General features: G+C 45.3%; 1 protein-coding gene across 2 annotated transcripts in view; it reads right to left on the bottom strand.

The window, feature by feature from the left end:
- Positions 1 to 17923, bottom strand: part of LOC140481117 (glycerophosphodiester phosphodiesterase domain-containing protein 5-like) — a 217230-nt gene extending 199307 nt beyond the window's left edge. For both annotated transcript variants that reach the window (XM_072576807.1, XM_072576808.1), the window contains exon 1: positions 17365 to 17923. The gene's annotated coding sequence lies outside the window, so the exon portion shown is untranslated. The remainder of the gene's footprint in view (positions 1 to 17364) is intronic.
- Between the last annotated feature and the right edge of the window lie 601 nt (positions 17924 to 18524).

An 18524-nucleotide genomic window follows, 5' to 3' on the forward strand; every position in this document is an offset into this window, starting at 1 on the left:
CCTATGGTGTAGGGATACCCAGAATGCCATTAAAAAAGGAGGGAATCCCTAGATTTTGACCCAGCAACACTAAAGGACCGATACAACCCAAAGTCAGAATGGAGTGTGGCTCGGAGGGGAACTTGCAGGGGGTGGTGTTCCCATGTATCTGCTGCCCTTGTCCTTCAAGATTAAAATGATCATGGGTTTGGAAGATGCTGTCTAAGGATCTTTGGCGAATTTCTTCTGTGTATCTTGTAGATGGTACACACTGCTGCTGCTGAGCATTGGTGGTGGAGGAGGGAGTGAATGCTTCTGGATGTGCTGCCAATCAAGCAGGCTTCTTCCTTCTGAATGGTGTCAAGCTTCTCAGGTGTTGTTGGAGTCTCAATCAGTGGAGCAAATAAACTGGTGACTGGGAGATGGTGGAATAGGTTTCAGGTGTTTGAAGGTGCCTCAGTCCCTGCAGAGTCCACAACCTAGAGAAACAAGGAACGGGTGCTGGCCATTAAGCCTGTTCCACTATCCAAAACCATCGTGGCTGATCCTCTCTCTCTCAGTGCTAGAGAAGGTTTTTAAATCACACACCTCTGATGCAGACTCCACTGCACCACAAGAGTGTCTGATCAGCTACAGCGTTTACCTGGCTGGTCCAGTTCGATTTTCAGTTTAAAAAGGAGCACTCACTCGTTGAGGGGTGCTGAGAGCCGACACGCAATTGTCAGCTCGTGCCCACCATGTACCTCCTGATATGGAGATATACAGCTTTTTTTTAAACCATTAAGCATGACAGAGGCGATGGCATCGTGGTCTTATCATTGGACGACTAAACCCAGCTAATCCAGGGTTCAAATCTAATTTCAATCAAATATAGTTTGAAAGTTAATATAGTCTGGAGTTAAGAGTCTAATAATGGCCACAAAACCATTGTCAGGAAACAAAACCACAGTGTGACCAATGTCCTTCCAGGTCACAGAAAACTGCTGTCCTTCCATGGTTTGGCCTACAGGTGAATCCAGACTCGTCACTGCCCTCTGGGCAATTAGGAAGGGGTAATAAATGCTGGCCTAGCCGGTGACACCCATAAGACCACTGACTCACTGAGAAGGGGAATGAAAGGAGAATTGTTTTAAAAAGACACAAACTTCTGGATCTGAAATGCACAGTTATAAAAAGGTGGAAGGAGAAGAAGTCAGTCAGTGACCTTCATGAGCACAACTGACAAAATTAAAATAAGAACAAAGAAACATTTGTAAGACAGCAAGGTTAATTTGAAAGCCCTTCCAAAGAGCTAGCACAAATATTAAAGACCAAACCGTGTCATTGCCTGCTTCAAGCTGGTAACTATTCCTCCCCCACCCCACCATTTATGATATCAATGCAGTCTGCACAATGATAAACTCTTGTTGAATAGAGACAGTGATTATCCTCAGAACACACACAGCTCAACATTTCCATCAATTTCTTCAATAATTCATGAAGGATTTGATTACCAAATTAATTAATTCACACTGCACGGTGCCCTATATAGATCAAGTGCAAACAGCAACACAGAGACCAAAAGGTTGATAAATTTACGCCGTTTCAAAACAAGAGCACCCGAATCGCTTTTGTTACATAGACAAATGTGTCTTGGACGACTTAAATTTTGAGGAAAAATTGATTTATTTTGACATTTTGAGTAGAGTGGTTCCTTTGAAAGAGATCATTAAAAGGTCACAGTAGACGATGGAGATTTATTTTGAACAAGGGTTCCAAAAGATATCTCATGACAAGAACTAACTGTTGTTTCATGCCCCCACCCAAAATAAGGGGCTGTTTTTAAAAAGGCCACAGCCTTATTTTGTCCATTTTGGAGGACAGGAAACCCACAGGGGCTGCCCAGCTGCTGTCTCCATCTCTGAAGACAACACTGTCTCAAGTTTAGGGTGAAATCTCTTTCTTCTGAGAAAACATTTGAAGGAACTTTGAAACACTATTTCCTGAGCAAGCCAGGTCTGCAAAGACTCCAGACACAACCAAACTTGATAAGTGATTTGACCGCATATGGTAAAACATCACAGCGACAGACTCTAGACGATTTAGGTTTCATCTTTATACCTTCAAAGGAATAACCCACTGCCAAATATTTATTTTTCCATTCTTGACACATTACCAAAAGAAAAGCAGGGAAATATAGAGTCACTGAGTTATACAGCACAGAAAGAGACCCTTCGGTCCAACTCTTCCATGCCAACCCCAGATTTCCTAAGTAAATCCAGTCCCACCTGCCAGCACCCAGCCCATATCCCTCCAAACCTTCCTATTCATATACCCATCCAGATGCCTCTTAAATGTTGCAATTGTACCAGCCTCCACCACCCTCTGCATCAAAAAAAAAATGCCCCTTGGGTCCCTTTCAATCTTTCCCCTCTAGCCTTAAACCTATGCCCTCTAGTTTTGGACTACCACCCCCCACCCCCAACCCCACCTTGGGAAAAGACCTTGTCTATTTACCCTGTCCACATCCTTAATGATTTTATAAACCTCTATAAGATCACCCCACAGGGGAAAATAGCCTCAGCCTCTCTCTGTAGCTCAAACTCTCCAACAACCTTGTGTATCTTTTCTGAATCCTTTCAGGTTTCACAACATCTTTGCTCTAGCAGGGAGACCAGAATTGTACACAATATTCCCAAAGTTGCCTAACCAATGTCCTAACCTCCCAACGCCTGTACTCAATGCACTGACCAATAAAGGCAAACACACCAAACACCTTCTTCATTATCCTATCTACCTAGGACTCTACGTTCAAGGTACTCTAAACCTGCAAAACACAAATATAATAAGAATTGAATGAAAATATGTAATCGGCAGGTGTAAAAAAAAGTTTAATTATTTTTAAATTTTGAAACAAAATAGTATTTTTCATTGCGCAGAATGAATGAGAAAAATCAGAGTGAAATCTGCCAGTCAGCAATTATCTATGGATTGTCAGTCAGAAATTTTGTTTTCAGAAAATCAAACTGTGCAGAGAAACCTGTTTTTCTATCTCGCTGACTGACAAATGTTTGTCTGCGTGTGTGTGTGTGTTTTGGTAAGATTCAGAAAGAGAAACATGCATACTTTTAGACCTGTCACCATGTTCCTTATCCAATTATTTCATTTTCCTTGAATACATTTGGTTTTGGTAATTAAACAAACACAATTACTGGTTTAAGAAAGCTGGTCAATCTGATACAGATCAGATATTTAACTGGCTGGCTCAGTCACCAGAAAGCTATTATTTAAAATCTTATAATTATTTTCATTTTACATGGAGGTGGGGGTGCCACACTCAGTCAGAATCCTTAAGACAAGTTGGAGTTACAGTACCCCCAAGGTAAATAATATCTATATCAGGAGCTGAAGCACAGACCTGCTGCATGTTATTGTATTAAAAGTGCTGCAACCTGATTCTGAACTTACGTAGCACCTTACATAGGGAGAGCTGAAACACCTCAGCACCAATGAGTTGCTTTTTCGGTGCAGTCACCACTGCCATCTCGGAAAGCCGGAGCCCAAATTGTGCACAGCAGGCCCCCACAAATAGCAAACCTACTCGCAAGCATAACCTGGTTCAGTATCATTGTCAAGGGGTAAATATTGAACAGGCCACCCAGGGAAGAATGGGGCGGGGTGTGGTGTGGGGGTGGGGCAGGGGCAGTACATGTTTGAAAATGCGGCTGTGGGATCTTTGACGTCCACTCTCAGGGACTGAGCTGGATTTAACTGTGACTTAAAGTCTTATCAGAGTCTCACCACCAAGAATATTGTAACAGATGGTATACTAATGCTGGCTCGCTGTTTAACTTAAACCGATTTCAATCCATTTATCTACAAGGGTTCACACAAGGGGCACACGTAGCACGTGGTGAAGTGCCCAGCACAGACTCCCCCAAAATACTGAGCTTCCCCCTGAGCAAACCAAAACACAACCAACTGTCTCACAGACTGGCTTCCTCAACTCCATTACCATAAATCGCCAAACAAACAAACAAACCATCAAACACAAGGCCTCCTCATGTTGATTGAGTCACTGAACTGCACACAACCAGCAGGCCTCAGGCTCCAGCTAGCTGTGTGGATTGTCCTTTTGTCAAGTTCATGGAGAGATTGGCCATTGCTGGTAAGACCATCATTTGTTGCCCGTTCCCTTTGGGTTGTCAGGCTTGATCAAGCCTCCAGCAGCACTCTCACGGTAAAGAACAGAGACATGATGGTTAGCCTCTGGTCTCTGCACCCGGACACTTGAAGCAAGTTTGTGGAGCTTTGCCCTTTGTGGATCTGGAGATTGTGGAGCACTTCCTCACAATCGCAAGGTATCCATCCACATGGACCAGCCAGAAATACCATGGATACGAGAGCAGGTGAAGGAAGGTATCCTGTGCAGCCAATACATGGCCTCCAGACTCCCAAAGCCTGTCCACCATCTACAGGTAGAATCATAGATACCCTAAGGAGCAGAAAGAGGCCATTTGGTCCATCAAGTCTGCACCAACCCTTCAAAGTGCATCCCACCCAGATGCACACTCCCCAACCCATCCCCATATATACCATGGCCAATCCACCTAACCTGCACATTTTTGGACTGTGGGAGGAATTCAGAATACCTTTGGCTGCCCCAGTCAGGAGTGTGATAGAATACTCACCACTTGCCTGAATGGGTGCAGCTCCAACCAGACCACACAGCCCACTTAATTGGCACCACATCCACAAACATCCACTCCCTCTATCACTGACACTCAATAGCAGCACTGTGTTCTATCTACAAGATAGATGCACTGCAGAAATTCAAAGATCCTCAGACAGCACCTTCCTAAACCATGACTATTTTCATCTAGAAGGACAAAGGCAGCAGGTACATGGGAACACCAGCCCCTGCAAGTTCCCCTCCAAGCCACTCACTATCCCGACTTGGAAATACTGTATATCTCCTTCACGGTCTCTGGGTCAAAATCCTGGAATTCCCTCCCCAGGGACATTGTGGCTCAACTTACAGCTCATGGACTGTAGCCGATAAGGCAGCAGCTCACCCCCACCTTCTCAAGGGGCAACTAGGGACGGCAATACATGTTAGCTCAGGCAGTGACACCCAGATCCAATTAAAGTGCAAAAGAAATACTCCAGCTAAAGCTGAGCCAGTCATTTGGAAAACGTTTAACAAGTGTTCATGTTTTTTGTATTCATTGACCTTGCTTTGGGAAGTGTGGCAAGATTTACCAGAACAATACCAGACATGACCCAATGTCAGAGTTCAGCTGGGATGCTTTGATTCCAAACACAGAGGGCTAGGAAGCGATTTTTTTTTAAATCACCTCTGAAAAGAGATTTCGGTTCCTCAGAGAGCCAGCAGGAAGAAACCCTTTCTTCTGACAGATAGGTCAACAACAAGAGGCAGGGATTTAAAATATATAACTGAGAAAAACACTGGACAGCAGTGAATATTTCTTCACCACACATTGCTATAACTATTTGAAAGGCTGGTTAAGTCTGATTCTACAGAAAAATTTTGGGAAAAAGAGAGGTCTTTAAATTGGCCATTTTGAGAAGTTACAGGGAACAGGTTATAAAAGGCATGGGACTGAATTGGACTGTTCTTGGATGTTACACACAGACTTGATGGACCAAATGACCTCGGTCTTGAGGTTCAGGATTCAACAATCTTAGGAAACTGCATTAAATTGTGTATACACACACACACACACACAAAAACCACGAGGGACGAAGGTAAACTGGCCAATAATATAAAAGGAGGATAGTAAAAGCTTATTTAGGTATGTGAAAGGCAAAAAAATGGTTAAGACTAAAATTGGGCCTTTGAAGACAGAAACAGAGGAATATATTACAGGGAACAAAGAAATGGCAGAAGAATTGAATTGGTACTTCAGATCTGTGTTCACTGGGGAAGACACAAGCAATCTCCCTGAGGTAACAGTGGCTGAAGGACCTGAACTGAAGGGAATTGATATTTGCCAGGATTTGGTGTTGACAGACTGTTAGGTCTGAAGGTTGATAAGTCCCCAGGGCCTGATGGTCTACATCCCAGGGTCCTGAAGGAGGTGGCTCAAGAAATCGTGGATGCGTTGGTGATTATTTTCCAGAGTTCAATAGATTCGGGATCAGTTCCTGCGGATTGGAGGGTGGCTAATGTCGTACCACTTTTTAAGAAAGAGTTGGAGAGAAAGCAGGATATTATAGACGAGTTAGTCTGACCTCACTGGTGGGAAAAATGCTGGAGTCTATTATAAAGGATGAAATTACGACACATCTGGATAGTAGGAACAGGATAGGACAGAGTCAGCATGGATTTATGAAGGGGAAATCATGCTTGACTAATCTTCTGGAACTTTTTGAGGATATAGCTCTGAAGATAGACGAGGGAGATCCAGTAGATGTAGTGTACCTGGACTTTCAGAAAGCCTTTGATAAAGTCCCACACAGGAGGTTAGTGAGCAAAATTAGGGTGCATGGTATTGGGGGCAAAGTACTGACTTGGATTGAAAGTTGGTTAGCTGACAGGAAACAAAGAGTAGTGATAAACGGCTCCATTTTGGAATGGTAGGCAGTGACCAGTGGGGTACCGCAGGAATCAGTACTGGGACTGCAGCTTTTTACAGTATATGTTAATGATATAGAAGATGGTATTAGCAATAACATTAGCAAACTTGCTGATGATACTAAGCTGGGTGGCAGGGTGAAATGTGAGGAGGATGTTAGGAGATTACAGGGTGACCTGGACAAGTTAGGTGAGTGGTCAGATGCATGGCAGATGCAGTTTAATGTGGATAAATGTATGGTTATTCACTTTGGTGGCAAGAACACGAAGGCAGATTACTACCTAAATAGAATCAATTTAGGCAAAGGGGCAGTACAGAGAGATCTGGGTGTTCTTGTACACCAGTCAATGAAGGTAAGCATGCAGGTACAGCAGGTAGTGAAGAAGGCGAATAGCATGCTGACCTTCATAACAAGAGGGATTGAGTATAGAAGCAAAAAGGTTCTTCTGCAGCTGTACAGGGCCCTGGTGAGACCACACCTGGAGTATTGTGTGCAGTTCTGGTCTCCAAATTTGAGGAAAGACATTCTGGCTATTGAGGGAGTGCAGCGTAGGTTCACGAGGTCAATTCCTGGAATGGCAGGACTATCTTATGTTGAAAGACTGGAGTGACTGGGCTTGTATACCCGTCAGTTTAGAAGACTGAGAGGGGATCTGATTGAGACGTATAAGATTATTAAAGGATTGGACACTCTGGAGGCAGGAAACATGTTTCTACTGATGGGTGAGTCCCGAACCAGAGGACACAGCTTACAAATATGGGGTAGGCCATTTAGGACAGAGATGAGGAGAAACCTCTTCACCCAGAGAGTGGTGGCTGTGTGGAATGCTCTGCCCCAGAGGGCAGTGTAGGCCCAGTCTCTGGATTCATTTAAGAAAGACTTGGATAGAGCTCTCAAGGATTGTGGAATCAAGGGTTATGGAAATAATCAGTATCCTGTTGCTGCCTTAAGGATGATCAGCCATGATCATATTGAATGGTGGTGCAGGCTTGAAGGGCAGAATGGCCTACTCCTGCACCTATTGTCTATTGTCACCCACAGTCAAAGATTCAAACACTCCAATCCCCATCAGGCAAGTCGTACCTGGGAGACTGTGTATGTGACATTTCTTTGTCCTATCCGTGGTTTCCAAATCATAGTCAAAAGCATTCCTGGAAAACTCATTGCATGATGGACTACAGGCCTGTCCTGTCAAACTGCCTTTTCTCAATGATTTGCTAACTAACAAGTGTGTTAAAATAAAAAGGTGACACCAAAAAAAAAGCCAGACGTTTTTTCAATTCCCTGTGATTATCCTTGTGGGAGTTTTACCCAGAACAGTGCCTGGAGAACAACTCGTGCATGTTGGCAACATGACATGGAAACCAAACCCTCAACTGAGATGTCAGAGTGAGCTTAAGGAGAAGCTGGATAAGACCATAAGACATAGGAGTGGAAGTAAGGCCATTTGGCCCATTGAGTCCACTCCGCCATTCAATCATGGCTGATGTGCATTTCAACTCCACTTACCCGCATTCTCCCCGTAGCCCTTAATTCCTCGAGACAACAAGAATCTATCAATCTCTGCCTTGAAGACATTTAGCGTCCCGGCCTCCACTGCACTCCGCGGCAATGAATTCCACAGGCCCACCACTCTCTGGCTGAAGAAATGTCTCCGCATTTCTGTTCTGAATTTACCCCCTCTAATTCTAAGGCTGTGTCCACGGGTCCTAGTCTCCTCACCTAACGGAAACAATTTCCTAGCGTCCACCCTTTCCAAGCCATGTATTATCTTGTACGTCTCTATTAAGTCTCCCCTTAATCTTCTAAACTCCAATGAATACAATCCCAGGATCCTCAACCGTTCCTCATATGTTAGACCAGGGTTTGGATAAGCTGGGACTTGATTCACTGGAGCACAGGAGGCTGAAGGGTGGCCTTACAGCAGGTTTATAAAGTCATGAAGGGCAGGGATAAGGTGAATAGCAAAGGTCTTATTCCCTAGGGTAGAGCAGTTCAAAACTAGGGGACATATTTTTAAGGTGAGGAGAAAGATTGAAAAGGGACCAGAGGGGCAACTTTTTTTTTAAAACACAGAGGGTGGTTCATATGTGGCATGAACTATCAGAGGTACAGTAACAACATTCAAAAAGACATTTGGAAAGGTGGATGAACAGGAAAGGTTTAGCAAAACATGGGCCAAATGCAGGCAAGCAGGATTAGTTTAGTCTAGGAAACTTGGTCAGCGTGGAGGAGATGGACCAAAGATAGCCATGAATAATTCTCTTAAAGGAATAGAGGGGATATCTCTTCCTTCAGAGAGTGGTCAGACAGTGAAACTAAAAACTGCAGGGAGTGGGGGAGTAGGGGAAGAAAGGAACAGAAGATTTCAGCAACAGTGTTAGAAGAGACAGCTTGTGTGCAGCACCAACACAGACATGGATTAGTCGGGCTGAATGGCCTGTAAACACTGCGGTGTTACCCAGAGACACATCCAATCCACAACCCAAAATAATTCACCAGTCAGATACACAAACAGGCCACTTGGCCCTTCAAACCTGCAGCACCATTCAATGGAGATGATGGCTGATCGGATTTTAACCTCAGCTTGACATTCCAGCGTTTCTCCCACTTGTTCCCCCACCCCTGATAATCTTTCATTAAGAACCTATCTACCTCTGCCTTAACTATGTTCTGCATTGTAAAAGGAAGGAAAGGAATTCCTAAAACCCGCAAGCCCAGTGAAAAAACTTGTGTGTCGGAGTTAAATCTTATTTTTCAGCCAAGGTCCCTAGCTTGCGACACTCATAACAGGGAACATCATTTTGACATCCACCCAGTCAAATCCCCTCAGACCCATCCACATGAGGCAAAGCTGAAGCCTTCTCAGCCAGTGACACAGACAATACAAGGGAGCAGTGGTAGAGTGGCCAGAGACAACTTCACATCCAAATCAAAAAGTTTTGTTTGAAGAACCACTTGAGAGCTTGGGAAGAGAGTTGACCTTGACACTGCAGAGTGGCACTGAAGCAGAGATTCCCTGGTGGAGGGGCTGCCTTTCAGATGAGACAATAAGCTCAGGCCCAGTCTCAGCCATCATAAAGAATTACCAATTTCAGGAGCAAGCGTGTGGTGCTGGAAAAGCACAGCAGGTCAGGCAGCATCTGAAGAGCAGGGGAATTGACGTTTCAGGCATCAGCCCTGCATCAGGAACGAAGAAGAAGGGCTCATGCTGGAAACATTGATTCTCCTGCTCCTCGGATGCTGCCTGACCTGCTGTGCTCTTCCAGCACCACACTCTCGACTCTGATCTCCAACATCAGCAGTCCTCACTTTCTCCCAATTTCAGGAGCAGCACAGAATTCTCCCGAATCCTTCCCCAAGCTTATCCCTTAAGTTTGGTTTAAAGATGCCGATTAAGCGAGTTGAAAAGAGGAGGCATGGTGTCCAATTATTGCATCTTCCACTCATCAGGATCGGTTAGCTCAGTTGGCTGGACAGCTGATGTCTGACACAGAGCATTGCCAACAGTATGTGTTCAATCCCTGCACTGGCTGAGGATACCATGAAGAAATCTCCCTCCTAGTCTTCCCCTTCACGTGGGGCAACACAGTGGCTCAGTGGTTAGCACTGCTGTCTCACAGTGCAGGGACCTGCAGTTGAGTCTCATCTTGTGCTACTATCTGTGGGAAGTTTGTACATTCTCCCAAAGTCTGCATGGGTTTCCTCCCAAAGTCCAAAGATGTGCAGGTTCGGAGTATTGTTGGAGCTGCAGATTGGCCATGCTAAACTGCCCATAGTGTCCAGGGATATGCAGGTTAGGTGGAGTGGCTGTGGGAACTGCCGGGATAGGGTAGCCCATAGGTCTCAGTAGGATGGTCTGCAGAGGGTCAGTGTGGACTCGATGGGCCGAATCGCCTGCTTTCACACTGTAGGGATTCTATGATCTATGCAGGTAACCCTTAGGTTAAACAATAGCCTGTCCTCTCTTTAAGGAGACAGCAGCCCTAGAAGTTGTAATCGATGGTGATTTTACCGTTACTTGACTATCAGAACAGACACAAGAATGCCAAATTTCAAAAGGGAACAGCAATTTATAGTACACCAGAGAGAGAAAAAAAAAGAGCCATAGAGAATTCACAAGAAAATAACTGACCCTAATGTTTGTTTTCTTTTTAACTTCACACAAGGATGCAATGTCTGAACATGTTCTTTTACTTAAATGAGTCAAACTCTTGCCTGTGACAGCATGTAACTTTCAGGAAGTGCAAATGAGACTCCAGTTCTGTAATGTGTATCAGTCAGGTGTGCACTGTATGAGCAAGAGATTATTTAAAATAAAAATTAAACTGCTATTATCACATTGCCATTTGTGGAAGCTCACGGTGTGAAAATTGACTGTCGCATCCTATACATCATAACATTGACTACACCTGAAAACAACTTCAGTGGCTGTGACCTTCAAATTCCACACAGAAGGTGCTATATAAATGCAAGCTGCTTTCAGATTTGAGAGCACACTGTAACAGGCAACACATGCAATGGGAATCAAACTGACACACAACTTACATTTACACAGCGCCTTTAAAAGGAGATGAAATGTCACAAGGCACTGACTACGAAACATTTGACATCACAACTCCACAAGGCTGCACAATATTCAGCATCATTTGAGACTCCTCAGATACTGAAACAAACAAACAGTCAATGTTCAAAATGCACAAGATCTGGACAATATCCAGGCTCAGGCTGACAATTGGCAAGTAACATCCACACCACACAAAAACCAGGCAATGACCATCATCAAGAACAGGCAATCTAACTACCACCCCTTGACATTCAATGGTGTTACCATCATTGAGTCCCCCCAACTAACAACATCCTGGGGGTTACTATGGACCAGAAATTCACCTGGACTCACCAAAAACAGTGGCTACAAAAGCAGGTCAGAGGCAAGGAATACTGCAGCAAGTAAGTCACCCGCTGACTCCCCAAAGCCTGTCCACCATCTACAAGGCACAAGTCAGGAGTGTGATAGAATACTCCCCACTTCCCTGGATGGCTGCAGCTCCAACAACACTCCTGAAGCTTGACACCATCCAGGACAAAGCAGCCACCTGATTGGCACCACATCCACAAGCATCCACTCCCTCCACCACTGATGCTCAGTATTATCAGTGTGTACTGTCTACATGATGCACTGCAGAAGTGCACCAAAGGTCCTCAGGCAGCACCCTCCAAACCCATGGGCACTTCCATCTTGAAGGACAGGGGCAGCAGATACATGTGACCACCACCCCCTGCAAGTTCCCCTCCAAACCACTCACCATCCTGACTTGGAAATGCATCACAGTTCCTTCAACGTCACTGGGTCAAAATCCTGGAATTCCCTCCTTAAGGGCATTGTGGGTCCGCACACAGCAGGTGGACTGCAGTGGCTGACAAAGGCAGCTCACTATCACCTCCTCAAAGGGCAAGTAGGGACGGACAACCAATGATGCCACATCCCACAAAAAGAATTATATATAATGGCAGGACAAGGGACCATAAGTTGGGATAGTGGGGGTTTGTCAGGACTGATGTCAAAGAGAGAGCCTGGCGACGTGGTGGTGGTGGTGGCGTTGGGGGGGGGGGGGGAAGAGAAGGGAGGTGGGGGGGGGAAAAAAAGAGGTGTTGGTGTCAAGGGGTCAGAAAGGTTTGGCGAGCAAAGTCCAGAGGATCAGGCACAGGCAGCTGAATGCATGGCCATCAAAAGGAAGAATTCAAAATCACTGGAACGCCAACTGTAGGCATTCTAACTTATAGAATTTTGCAGTACAGAAGGAAGCCATTTGACCCATCATGTCTGTACCAGCTCCCAAAACAACCACCCAGCTCATCCCACCCTCCAACTTTATCTCTGTAATCCTCCTGAAACCTCCTACGGAATCAGACGCCCCCACTCTCCCAGGCAGCACATTCCAAATCCTAACAAACGCTGAGTAAAGAGGTTTCTCCTTCTCTCACACCTAGCTCCCCCACTGACAATCCTGAAATTGTGACCCCGAGTTACGTCATACCAACTACTGGGAACAGAATATCCCTCTTTACCCTGTCAAAGTTGTTCACTGAACGCCTCAATAATCAACACCCCAAAAAGGTCACCTCAAATCTTCTCTGCTCCAGGAAGAGCAAGACCAATCTCTGTGATGTTTCCTTACCTAACATGATCTCTCCTCCTTCCCCAAGCAATAAAATTCACGTCAAGATTACTGTGCAAAAACAGTCCTGCTCAAGCAAATCAATTGCTTAGAGACTTAGAGGCCAAAACGTGTCCATGTATGGGAGGGAACCAAACTCAAAACCCATTCAGAGGTGTTGGGGGTGGGGGTGCATTTAGTGACACTACCCTTGGGTTTTTTTTGATGGTCTGTTGGGAGATTAGAGATGCCAGAAGGCGGTGAAGGCTGACAAATGGTGTGGAAGATCCTCACTATGTTACCAAACACATTTCAACTCACCCAAGGCGACATTGGTGTCAGCAGCAGCCATGACCCAGTGGGTAAGCAGCATCTACTCCAGGTCAGGGCTGAAGATGGGCTTTGGAGCTTCAATCATGGCAGGGTTAACACACTCACTGCTGAAGGTGTGCTGCACCTGCAAAAGGTGTGAGCTTTCCAGATATAAAATGGAGGCTTTCCCAACTCCCCTCAGGAAAGGGGCACACTATGACAGAGAGCAGGGCTAGTCCCTCCAGTATCCTGTCATGTGAGGGTTGAGTTGTGGACATCAGTAAAATTGGTCAGGCAGTTGATCTGTCATTAACTCAATCGCTAGGTGTGGGATCTTGCAGTACGTGATTTGATGATCCTGTTTCTTACTCAAGGCTGCTTCGGGTCATCTGGAGGTCACGAAAAGTGCAACTGAATTCCTTTTTAAATTTAAAAAAAAGGAATGATGAAAAGCAGAGAGGGAGGAAATCGCAGAGCCTGGGATTCAAAGCTGCTGAAGGCATGACCACCAATGGTGGAACAATTTACAATCAAAAAGAACTGGAGTCACACAAGAGGTTCGCCATGACAAAGAGCAGAGGAGGGGGGTAGTTAGGACACACCAAACCCATCCTGTATCACTGACATGACATTGATCACATCTTGGCTTAAAAAAAATCCACTGTCAAAAATGGGTTAATAGTCACCCACAAGATGACAACATCGCTGGCTTCATTTATTGCTCTCCTCCCCTAGATACCCCTTGAGAAGATGGGGGGTGAGCTGCCTTCTTGAACCGCTGCAGTCCGCGTGCTGTAGGTAAACCCACAATGCCCTTAAGGAGGGAATTCCAGGATTTTGACCCAGCATCAGTAAAACGTGCTGCAATATATTTCCAAGTGAGGATAGTGAGTGGCTTGCATGGGGTGGTGTTCCCATATATGTGCTGTCCTTGTCCTTTTAGATGGAAATGGTCATGGTCTGGTAGGTGCTACCCGAGAATCTTTGGTGAATTTCTGCAGTGCATCTTGTAGATAGTACACACTGCTGCTACTGAGCATTAGTGGAGGAGGGAGGGGATGTTTGTGGATGTGGTGCCAAACAAGCATTCTACTTTGACCTGGATGGTATCAAGCTTCCTGTGTTGTTGTTGGAGCTGCACCCACCCAGGCAAGTGGGGAATGTTTCATCTGGAAAATAAGCCACATTATAGGTAAGGGCATGTCTGAGAGGCATAGAAACAGCCCCTTCAGTCCAACTCGCCCAATTCAACCAGATACCCCAAATTAATCTAGGTCCATTTGCCGGCATTTGGCCCAAATCTTCACAGAGGTTTGCTGTTGCCATAAGAATAAAAGACTAGAAATTACACATTTCATTTGTGACACATATCCCACACTGCCATTGCAAGTGTGTGTGTCTCTCTCTCTTTCCCTCCCTCCCTCTTCCTCTAAAACACTCAGCTAACATTATTGAAGTCAGCTGTATCCCTAAGCTAAACAGGAAGAGCTGCAAGTTGAGCAGCTATTAGGAATTGTCAGTGACTCTTGTAAGACACAGATTTCATTTGAAGGAGGAGAACAGTGATCCACATGAAACCTCGCAAACCCTGCGACCATATCCCACCCCCAAATAAAGACCATCCAGCCCAACCAATGTATGCTAACATCTATGGTCCTCTTATGCCTCCTCCTCCAGCATGGTAACCCTCAATGTTACCCCTTTTACCCACTCATTCTCTTAAGTGCATCTACACTATTCACTTCTCCCACACTTTGTAGGAGGGTAGTCCCATTGTTCTTTAGGGAAAGAAGTTGCTTCTGAATTCCTGTTCGATTTATTGATGATGACTATCCCATATTGGTAGCCTTGAGTTCTACTTTTGCCTGTCATCAGTGACTGTTGCCATCTTCTTGCATCACAACATTAAAAGCACATTTTCACATTCTAAGCCTCCTAAACAACACAGCCTCCCACAGCCATACAAATCATTCTCTCCAAATTCTTTCCTCTTGGCAAGGGTCATGAACACAGTCAGCAGGGTTATTTAATGTTTCTTGAAAAGCAAAACAGGTAGTTAGATTCTTAAATAAACCAGAAAAAAAACTGGATGATGGAAATCTAACCACAAAAACAGAAATTGCTGGAGAAACGCCAGTTGGGTAGCATTTGTGGAGAGAGAAACAGAATTAAAAGGTTTTCTGGATGTTTTTGTGGTCTAATTCTTGATTGAATATGATTATCGTGTAGAAGGGATGGCAGATTTGAGATTACAATCAGATCAACTGTGACCTTTTGAATGGTAGGCCAGGCTTGAGGGACTGAATGGACTTGTCCCAATTTTTAAAAACTCTTATATTGGACTTGGTCAACTCTGGACAAGATGGTATTTGTTGCCCATCCTTAATTACCGTTGCACTAATTCGATCACCAGGACATTTCAGAGCCAACCCATTACTGTGACTCTGGAGTCACATGTGGGCCAGACCAGGTAAGGATGGCAGATTTCCTTTCCTAAAAAAACAGCAAACTTGTTATAATAAAATTGACAATGGTTACATGGTCCCCATTAGACCAGCTTTTAGTTCCGTTTTACTGAATTCAAGTGACCATCCGCTTGGGTGGAACTCAAACCTGTGCCCCAGAATGGGAGCCGGGGGGTCTGGAGGCTGGTCCAGTAGCTAGTGCCCTGTCTTAATTCACGAGTCACGTGCATCCTTGAGTTTCACTTTGTCATCCTCTGTGGCACTCTTCCTGCTGAATTGGCTCCCAGCTCTACAATCTCTCCCTAAACCTTTTTTCCCCCTTTAATCTCTCCTTAGAGGCAACCTTTACAATCAATACTTTGGCCCTGTGTTCCCAATATCTCCTCCTGATCCTTCAGGATAGGCTATTCCCCCTCAGCTCATCATGTGCTTTCAATGCCAATTTGCCACCAAATGTTCAAGGTCCATTGAACTTTTTTAAAAAAGGATTCTCAGAGAGAGAGGAAAAAAAGTGTGATTCACAATATTGCAATGTTGAGTCATTCTAACTGAATATTCTCACACCAAGGCAATAGGTAGAAGGAAACAAGACAAAGGGAGAAATTGGGGCTTTGTAACAAAAACAGCAGCAAACCCCCTCTCGTCCTGGCATTTTGTGGGAGAGGATTATAGGGAGCAAAAAAAAAAAAACAACCCTTCAACCCATTGAGTAGTAATCAATGAAACTAGTCCCCTCTTCTCTCCTGACTCCAGGCAAGAATCAGGAATGAAAACGCGAGGGAGAGATAGAGAGTGGACAGAACACAATAGAGGTTGGGGGGGCAAGATGATAATACCAGGCCACGTGTGGCAAAGAGTAGGATTTGCAGGAAAGAGAATGAGGAAGATACAGAACAAAGGGCACCAAGGATCACTGAGAATGAGGACAGTGGGCAAAATGATGAAGAATGGGGCAGGTGGTGGCAAATATCGAAGGCAAGTGGACTCAATGAAAACATGAAAGGTGGTTCAGAGAATTCTTGATGTGGAATAATGCAAGACTCAATAAGCAGGAGGAGCAGAGAACAGGCGGCCAGCAACGATACAACCACAGCGTGAACTAGAACCCAGATCAACTCAAACCTAAACTAGTGAGCCAGGGCTACAGGACATTCGAAGGGGGGGGGGGGGGGGGAAGAGGATCCCCCTCAAATCACAAACAGATCCAGGAACCCTTTCTCTCTGCTCAGCCCAGCCATACAATGAGTGCACACCTTCACAGGGCATGGGGTTTACCATCTCTAGTTGTAGTTGATCCCCACTCAGAGATTCACACACATACACAGCACTGAATAATTCCACTCCAGCAGGTCACCGAGTCATCAGCAGGAAACCAGGTCAAGTTACAAATGCCTGAACATCTGAATACCCAGCCTTCACAGAGAGAACATACACATTCCATCTCAAAAATATGGACTGTATATTATACACACTTAGAAAAATAGCATGAGCATTATAGATAAACACAGAATGGTGTATAACAAATAGTGAACCTCGCGCTGAGCTCCTTATAAAACCTGACCCCCTTATAAAACCTGACCCTATATATTTCCCCTCCCAATAATCAGCGGGAAAAAAAAGAATTCACAGCAGAAATCACGAGACGGTTCTCAATTTAAACGTAAAAAAGAATGACAGACAAACAGAGGCATTCCACCCACACGCTGGTGGGACCTTGACAAACTAACCCTGACCCAGCTACACAGGACTGAAAGAAATAAGCAGCGGAACGCAGAATCGACACAGAAGAGAGGGAGAGGGAGAGGGAGGGGAAAGAGAGAGGTGGCGCGGGGGGGGGGGGGGAAGGGAGATGGGGAAGCCAGCAAACTTACCTCGGATTGATTCACAGACTGCGTTTCTCTGACAGCCACAAATCCAAACCCCTTTTAGGAATTTCGGTGGGGTGGGGAGAGGTACACAGACCCCTTGTGAGTAATTTAACAAATGGATTGTATACCAGAGTGGCTCTTGAGGCGAGTCTTTGTCTCACATTTAATACACACGCTTACAAATCCCTGCAAAAAGACCTGGTTGATCGGATCCAAATGTCCTTTCCAGCGGGAGTTCCGCAAGGTTACAGAGTAACTCCTGGGCTTCGATATGTCTGTGTGTGTGTGAGAGAGAGAGAGTATTGGAGCTTCCCAGAGCGAATGAAATTGTTCTTGTTGCAAGCTTCAAACAAATGATCTCTTGTACTTAAAAAGGAGTGAATCAATAAGCTTGTTTCCGCTGTAAATCCCCGGGTTCATGCACTGTCAGTTCCACTCTCCCTGTCAATTTCACTCTCTGCCGATTTCTCCTCCCTGGTTTTGTTTAAACTGATATAATAGTAAACCGAGGTTGGGAGCTGCACTTCCTCTCTCGATCCAAGGCAACGTGCAGAGGGAAGAGCCAATTCCAATCCCCGCCTCTCTCAGCATCTCCCACATTTAAAGGAGCAGCGTCCTGCTTGCTCAAATAAACGTCAAATGTTGAAGTGCTTTTGACACCCTGACCTCCTTCCCCCGCCCCGCCCCGCCCCGCCCCGCCCCGCCCTACCCTACCTTACTCACCCTACCCTATCCTACCCCACCCCACCCTACCTTACCCGATCCTATCCTACCCTCCCCCACCCCACCCTACCTTACCCTATCCTATCCTATCCTATCCTATCCTACCCCACCCTCCCCGATCCTATCCTACCCCACCCCACCCCACCCTACCTTACCCTATCCTACCCCACCCCACCCTACTTTAGCCTATCCTATCCTACCCCACCCCACCCTACCTTACCCTATCCTATCCAATCCTACCCCACCCTTCCTTACCCTATCCTATCCTACCCCACCCCACCAGCTGTGCAACAAGACAGCAACATTTCACAGCTACATGAAGTGACCTTGTTTCTCTTTATCCTTTTACTGGAAGGGGCCAGCATTAATTGCCTATTCCCCAGTTGCCACTTGACCTACTTGGCCTGTTCAGAGGGAATTTAAGAGTCAACCACATTGTC

Source organism: Chiloscyllium punctatum, chromosome 9 (assembly GCF_047496795.1).
Source record: "Chiloscyllium punctatum isolate Juve2018m chromosome 9, sChiPun1.3, whole genome shotgun sequence".
Classification (NCBI taxonomy): Eukaryota; Metazoa; Chordata; class Chondrichthyes; order Orectolobiformes; family Hemiscylliidae; genus Chiloscyllium; species Chiloscyllium punctatum.